Source organism: Mus caroli, unplaced genomic scaffold, assembly GCF_900094665.2.
Source record: "Mus caroli unplaced genomic scaffold, CAROLI_EIJ_v1.1 scaffold_14741_1, whole genome shotgun sequence".
Lineage (NCBI taxonomy): Eukaryota > Metazoa > Chordata > Mammalia > Rodentia > Muridae > Mus > Mus caroli.
Window position 1 is genome coordinate 16,091 of NW_018389829.1, and position 6,121 is coordinate 22,211.

General features: G+C 44.6%; 1 pseudogene; it reads left to right on the top strand.

Annotated features, from left to right (window-relative positions):
• Positions 1-1,284: 1,284 nt before the first annotated feature.
• LOC110288319 lies at positions 1,285-5,657 on the top strand (annotated as a pseudogene).
• Positions 5,658-6,121: the final 464 nt, after the last annotated feature.

Below are 6,121 nucleotides of genomic sequence, written 5' to 3' on the forward strand. Positions count from 1 at the left end.
CCAACTACTTCATATTGTTGCTGTAATATACTTGCCAATCATTGATACAGAAAAAAAAAAAAAAAACCTTTGACTCAGGACAAAATCATGTTGATTACATCCTGTTATGTTCTGTGTTCTATATGACATTTGCTAATCTTAAGGAATTCCAAGAAGCTTTACATAGTATCTATCAAATTAATGATTAACATACACACTTATATCTAAAATTACCTTTGTCAGAGCTAACCATTGGACAACACTTCCTGTATCTTCATATGAGCTACTTGTGTTTTTGTACATTTTTTCCTTTACATGTTAACAAAGACATATGTTTGGAGCCATGCATTTGCCCCTAATTCTGACCTATGGTTCTGATCAATCTGCATTAGGGTGTGCATTCCATAAACCATTCCTGATTGGCCTAGATAGGTGTTTGGGTGGTTTGGGGGCTACTCAGAAATAAAAACTACATGCTAGTCCCTTAGACTATCAACTGAAATATGTCTGTAGTATTGTCCTACATCGTCTGCCTGCATCCCACTACCCCACACCTCTTAATTATATTCTTTTTTTCCAGACATAATCTCATAGTTATATCACAAAGCCCTGTAAGCAATCTTGCTTTGGTGTGTTTGGTGCACAGAGTAGAGCCCCACTCTTGGTCCAAGGCCTTTTTCATTGATGGCTCCACTATTTCAGTGTCCTATGTCAACAGATCTCCACACTTTTGTNAGCACCATGATGGCTGCACATCTCTCTCCTAAGGGATCTTGGAGCAACTTTCAAATGCTAAACACATGGCTTCTATGACTGTACCCCCTAATTCACAAGCACATTGCAACCTGCCCTGCAGGCTGTGCCTGGATGTGCTTTTAAGCACCTATACATGATAAGGCAGAAGATCTTTCCTCATCCTGCTGTGATTCCTCAGCGGGAGTTAATGGCTCATACTCCTGTGGTTAGAAAATTTGATGTAGGAATGAGACATTTCTGGGCAAGGTTTGGAAAGGAAACACTNAGTTCCATACATAGGAATGACTTTGGTGTTGTCGATCAAGCCTTCAGCAAACTCTAGCTTTGGAAGGAGGAGGTTCTAGATGGCTATGCCCCAGCAGAGTCTCCAGGAAAGGGCACCTCGGCTTTCTGTCACTACAAGGAGGAGCATTAGCAGGAAGGCAAAGGCTGTACCCCATGACATCAGCAGTCCCTTCTTGGAGAGTTCTTGGCATCCCCTGTGATGTCACCAGTCTTGTAGTAACAAGTGCACTGAGGTTTCTCAGTCAGTGGCTAGAGAATACATCCATGGACATGTTTGCCTGACTCAGTAAACTTTCTGGGAGAGCCAGTGTGGGTGGGAGAGAGACCAGGAGAGAAGGAAGGATGCTGGCCTTCCATCTGAGAGTAATGAAGGACAAAGGAGGTGGACTTGGAGAATGTGGAGTAAGTCCTGGGAAGTGAATGTTGAGCTCCCTGATAGGGGTGGCCTAAGCTGGCCTTTCTAGTAATGTTGAACTGGAGACTCTGGGTAGCAAAAAAAAATTTCCATGATTATCACAATTCTTGAACATCAAGGATTTCAGAACATTACTTTCTCCATCCCCTAAGGCAGGAGTTGGCAAGGTTAAAGCTGTTATGCTNTGAACTTCAAGTTTTTACTTTTATTGGGGATCGTGGATGTTACATAGGGACATAATGAGATAATCAGGAGTCACCTAGTGTCTATCCTATGCCAGTTTAGATCAGGGCATTACTGAACTTCACTCTCATGGCTTCCTTTAGCTTCAGTGGCTATCCGACAGTAGTACTATGGAGAGAACTGTCCTCTAGGCCATGACTTCATGTTCTCAGAACTCCTCTGACCTCCTCTCCCTGACAATGCGAACCTTAACTTTCATTATCATCTGTTGTGAGTGGCAGGCATTTCTTTACTATCACCATACAGCTGTCAGATTTGATACACTCAGACAGAAACTGTATCCTATTACCACATCTGGGTGTTTGGTCTTTAAGTAGGGGGAATCGATCAGTGTGTTGACCATGTGCTCCTCCTGCATGACTTTTTAATCCAAAGACATGGGCCTTGAGTGACAGGGTTAAAGATCTGAGCATCTCCAGAGCACCCAAGTANTGTGGACATTGAATTCATGATCTGACTTCTGAAACCACAGGCTTGAGGGCTCTGAAGCCAAGTGGCACATTGTGCAGGAGTTAATAAACCAAGAGTAGACATCTCTGTGGTCATCATAAGAATACATAGGGAGGCAGAGGAAACACCTGGCTGCTTACATCTTCTGGTCTCTCTAGAGGGATGGTAGAACTGAGGTCCACTGAGGAGGCATCACAAGCCAGGACCAAACTCTTGGTGGTATCATTGGGTTCCAGGCATGTTCTCTTTCTGGTTGGGCCTCAGGGTGTTCTGTCTACACTCTATGCATTCTCACCATGCAAGTTCACTTGTGTTCTTCTACCCACAGAGACTGGCAGACAGACATCATTTTCCGCAACTGTCCTAAGCAAAAAGCCAGCCCAGAAGGAAGATGAGAGGCTGACCACAGAGCTGTAGCTCATTACTCNGGAGAGAAACAAGCTGAGAGATTACCTGACCTCCCTCACAGAGGGATCCATGAATAAGAGGTATGCATTGCTCCAAACCCTGTGGTGTCAGTCTGGGATCTGCAATGTCACTCTCATCCTTTTAAGGTAGTGGGATCTAGGAAGCTGTACCTCCACAATGTCCCTGTGTTCAACCTCATATCTGTAAATGCTTCTTAGAGGAGAGGCAGAACCTGAAGTTTGGTCAGGAGTGAGATGGGGAGTGGACTCTTCTTCTCCCTCCAATTGAAAAGCTGAACGTGGGGTCTGACTAAATAATTCAGGGGTAGAGACAGTGGGGAGTAAGTTTCCAGCAAGCATTTAAAAAACCCTTGACAGAATGTGGCTTTGTGAGGTTCTAGGTGATGTGAGTTTATGCTGAGTGTTTGTACTTGTCCGGCAGGTGACTGAGTGCTGGAAGCTCCTGGTAGCAGCTGGAGGGGTCTGGTCCCACATTGTTCTTCTCAGTGCTTGACTAGAAGGCCTGAGGCTCATGCCTGTTCCTCTTTGTCTGTGTGCCTTATATTCTGCGACATTAATGTTGCATGCATTTCTTCTGCATCTCATTGTGCTCTCTCTGTTTCTGACTCTGTCTCTCTCATTCTCTGGCACCATTTCCTTTTCCCTTTCTTGTGTGTCTCTGTGCCCATGTACACATGCATGTGCTTATGTTTTACATGTTTATATTNCCATCCACACTTTGGAATCTCGGGGTCTGTGTTTTGGCCTGAGGATTTACCTGTATAAGAGTTTCAAGGTGATATTAGTGCTAAGGTCTTGGAGCCCCCACTTTATTCAACACTGTTCTTTGCCTATGTNGTCACAATTGTCCATACATATGTATGCCTTGGGCAGATTATAAAGCTGTGGTGATGGCTGGTCTCATCTCCAGGATTATGTGTAAGGTTTGCCACTGCAGTGCTACTTATCCAGGATTTAGAATTCCTGTTGTGAAAACAGAAAAAACATAATCACAGGTGTCTGGTGGGCAAAGACTTGTAGCCTAAGCTCTTGAGAACATAACTAGTTAGTCTGCCCTTCCAGCCCTACTGTGTCAACACAGGGAGCCAGGGGACCCTCCATCTGGATGCCTAACTTCTGCTGTCCTGGGGCCAGGATGGCAAGTTTCCAACGCTGAAGAAGATCCCAGTATGTAGAATGCAGAGTGTGGTTTCCATGGCTGGGGTAATCCAGGACCCTGCCTGAGTTTGTGTGTTCCTAAAAGCCCCTGTTCATGGAGTTCTGTCTTCCTGGGTCCAGGCCCTACCACAGGCTAGTTCTGCTCTATGAAAAACTGAAGTTAAAGGAGAAGGAGGTTATGTCATTTCTGCACAGCTTAGAGATGGAGAACACTGAGACTGAGAGAACTTCCAGGAGCTCAAGAAGGAGATAAACTTCTCTCAGTGAGGACTGGTCAGTGAGGCCACCAGTTGTAGAATGGCAATTTCTGCCTTCCTTTGTTTCTGGACTGGAGAGTCTGCAGGTCTGATTCTATGCCTCCTGCTTTTTTGCCATCAGTGTGCATTGGATCTTTTAGATTCAGGTTTCCTAAGTCTCTAAGAGACTNTTACCCCTTCCAGTGTTGTCCAGGCATCCTCAGGAGCCTCTAGATAGAAAAGTGATTCAGACCATGAGAGGGTTATTATGCAATACTGGGACTCTGGGGCTCTGGGGCTCAGTCAGGGTTTAACAGAGCTGATGTGATGAAACACAAGGATAGAATGCCCTCCCTTTGTTCTACTCATCTCCCTTGAGGGTANTTGTCCTCTACTAATTGATGTTGCCCCAATGCATTGGGCTGTCATAGATAGTTGGAGATCCCTCTTTCTTTTGAAGAAACATGGACCCTTATTGGTGTTTGGGCTGCAGCTATAACTTATTCTTCCCTGAAATAGCTGTTTTCTGTTTGTGCAGCTGTCATGGATGTACTGAGATGGATTGTATTAGGTTTTCATAGAAACCAGGGTCCTGGTGGGCTTAATGGGCCTGTACATAGGAATGGGAGGAAGAGGCTGCAATTTCTTACTACATAGAGGGTGTTTCCAGCAACTTGCACAGCTGGCTCATGATAGAGAAGTCTCTTATGAAGAAGAAGTTGGTCACACTCAAGCAGGAAAGCAAGGAAGTACAGGCTGATTGGGCCCTCATTCATCAATATTTGGTGGACTTGAACCTGAGTGGTAAAGATGAACAGGAGGAGACCAGCAACCTCGAGACACAAGAACATCAGGTAGGGGCAAGCAGCTCAGTCAGGCTAATACTTTCTGACACCATTTGCCCATTGCATCATTCTTTGCTTCCCCCCACCACCTTTCTAATCCATTCTCCCAAGCAGCCACCTCCCTCATGGAATGTAGTTATCCATTGCTCTGTCTATGCACAAGTATTCTGAGAAGTTAGCATCTTATGAGACACTGAATTATTGGCAAGTATACCTTGCTGCTCTGCTTGAAGCTGCAGTCCAGTAAGGGTAGCAGATGAAAAACATGTCATATTTCTGCATGTCCTCATGATAGATGGGATGCTATGCAGAGCTTGAGAAAGCTCTAGGTCCTGTGACAAGAGTCATGCAGGAGTCATGTGAACTCCCAGGTAGGAAGCACCTTGCAGAGATAAAAGCCAAACGCAAATATCAAATGAGTGCTTTAAAATGTCATCAACCTGGGTGGCATGTGGCCTTCTGCTTTCTTCCTGCAACCCAAAGAGGTCTCATTCCATTGCCCAGTTCTTGGTTTGCACTATTAGAAATCTGAGTGGCAGCTTGTCAGCCTTTGTTTTTGTGAGTGTTGCTGGATACTTTGCCCTGCCTGCAGACATAACAGAAATGGTTATAGTTAAAAGATCGGAGTTGACAGTCTAGTTGAGNTGTTTTGAGCCCTGACAGCTGACATTTAGGTCCTCACCAAGCCTGTGTCTCAGTAACTGCCTTCCTCTCTGAGGTCTCAGAAATTGCAAGAGAGCTGGGATTGGCCACAGCAGAAGAAGAGAGCATCCTGCAGAATGAGTTGNCACCCCAGGAGGCCCCTGCTGAGCACCATCCCCAGCACCCACAATCTTCCTTGGATGAATCTTCCCCCATATAGTTAATTTCCTCAGTGTGAATAGCAGGGAGCCAGTGAGCCAGGTGATTCAGGGTGTTATTCCCTTTCCTGTTCTGGCAACACCCCTTGAGAGAGGACTGAGGTAACTGCCCTGTCACCGAGTGTCCAAGAAGAAAAACAGGCTGTTAAATGTGCAGTGAGAGAATGCTGCTTCACATAATTTTCTGTTAACGTTTTGGTTGAAGTTGTGCTTCTCATTGTTTTGCATTTTGTTATGTTATTGGGATGTTATATGTTCTTGTTATCACTTTTCATTTTTGCTAATGCTTTTCACTGTTTATATTAACTGTCATTTAAAGCCTGTTTTTTTATTTCTTATGAATAAAAAATTGATCTGTAACTATCGACTCTATTTTATTTTATTTTAATCTTTTTTTTACACTCCAGATTTTATTCCCCTCTCCATCCACCCTGACTGTTCCACATCCCACACCTCCTCCCCAACC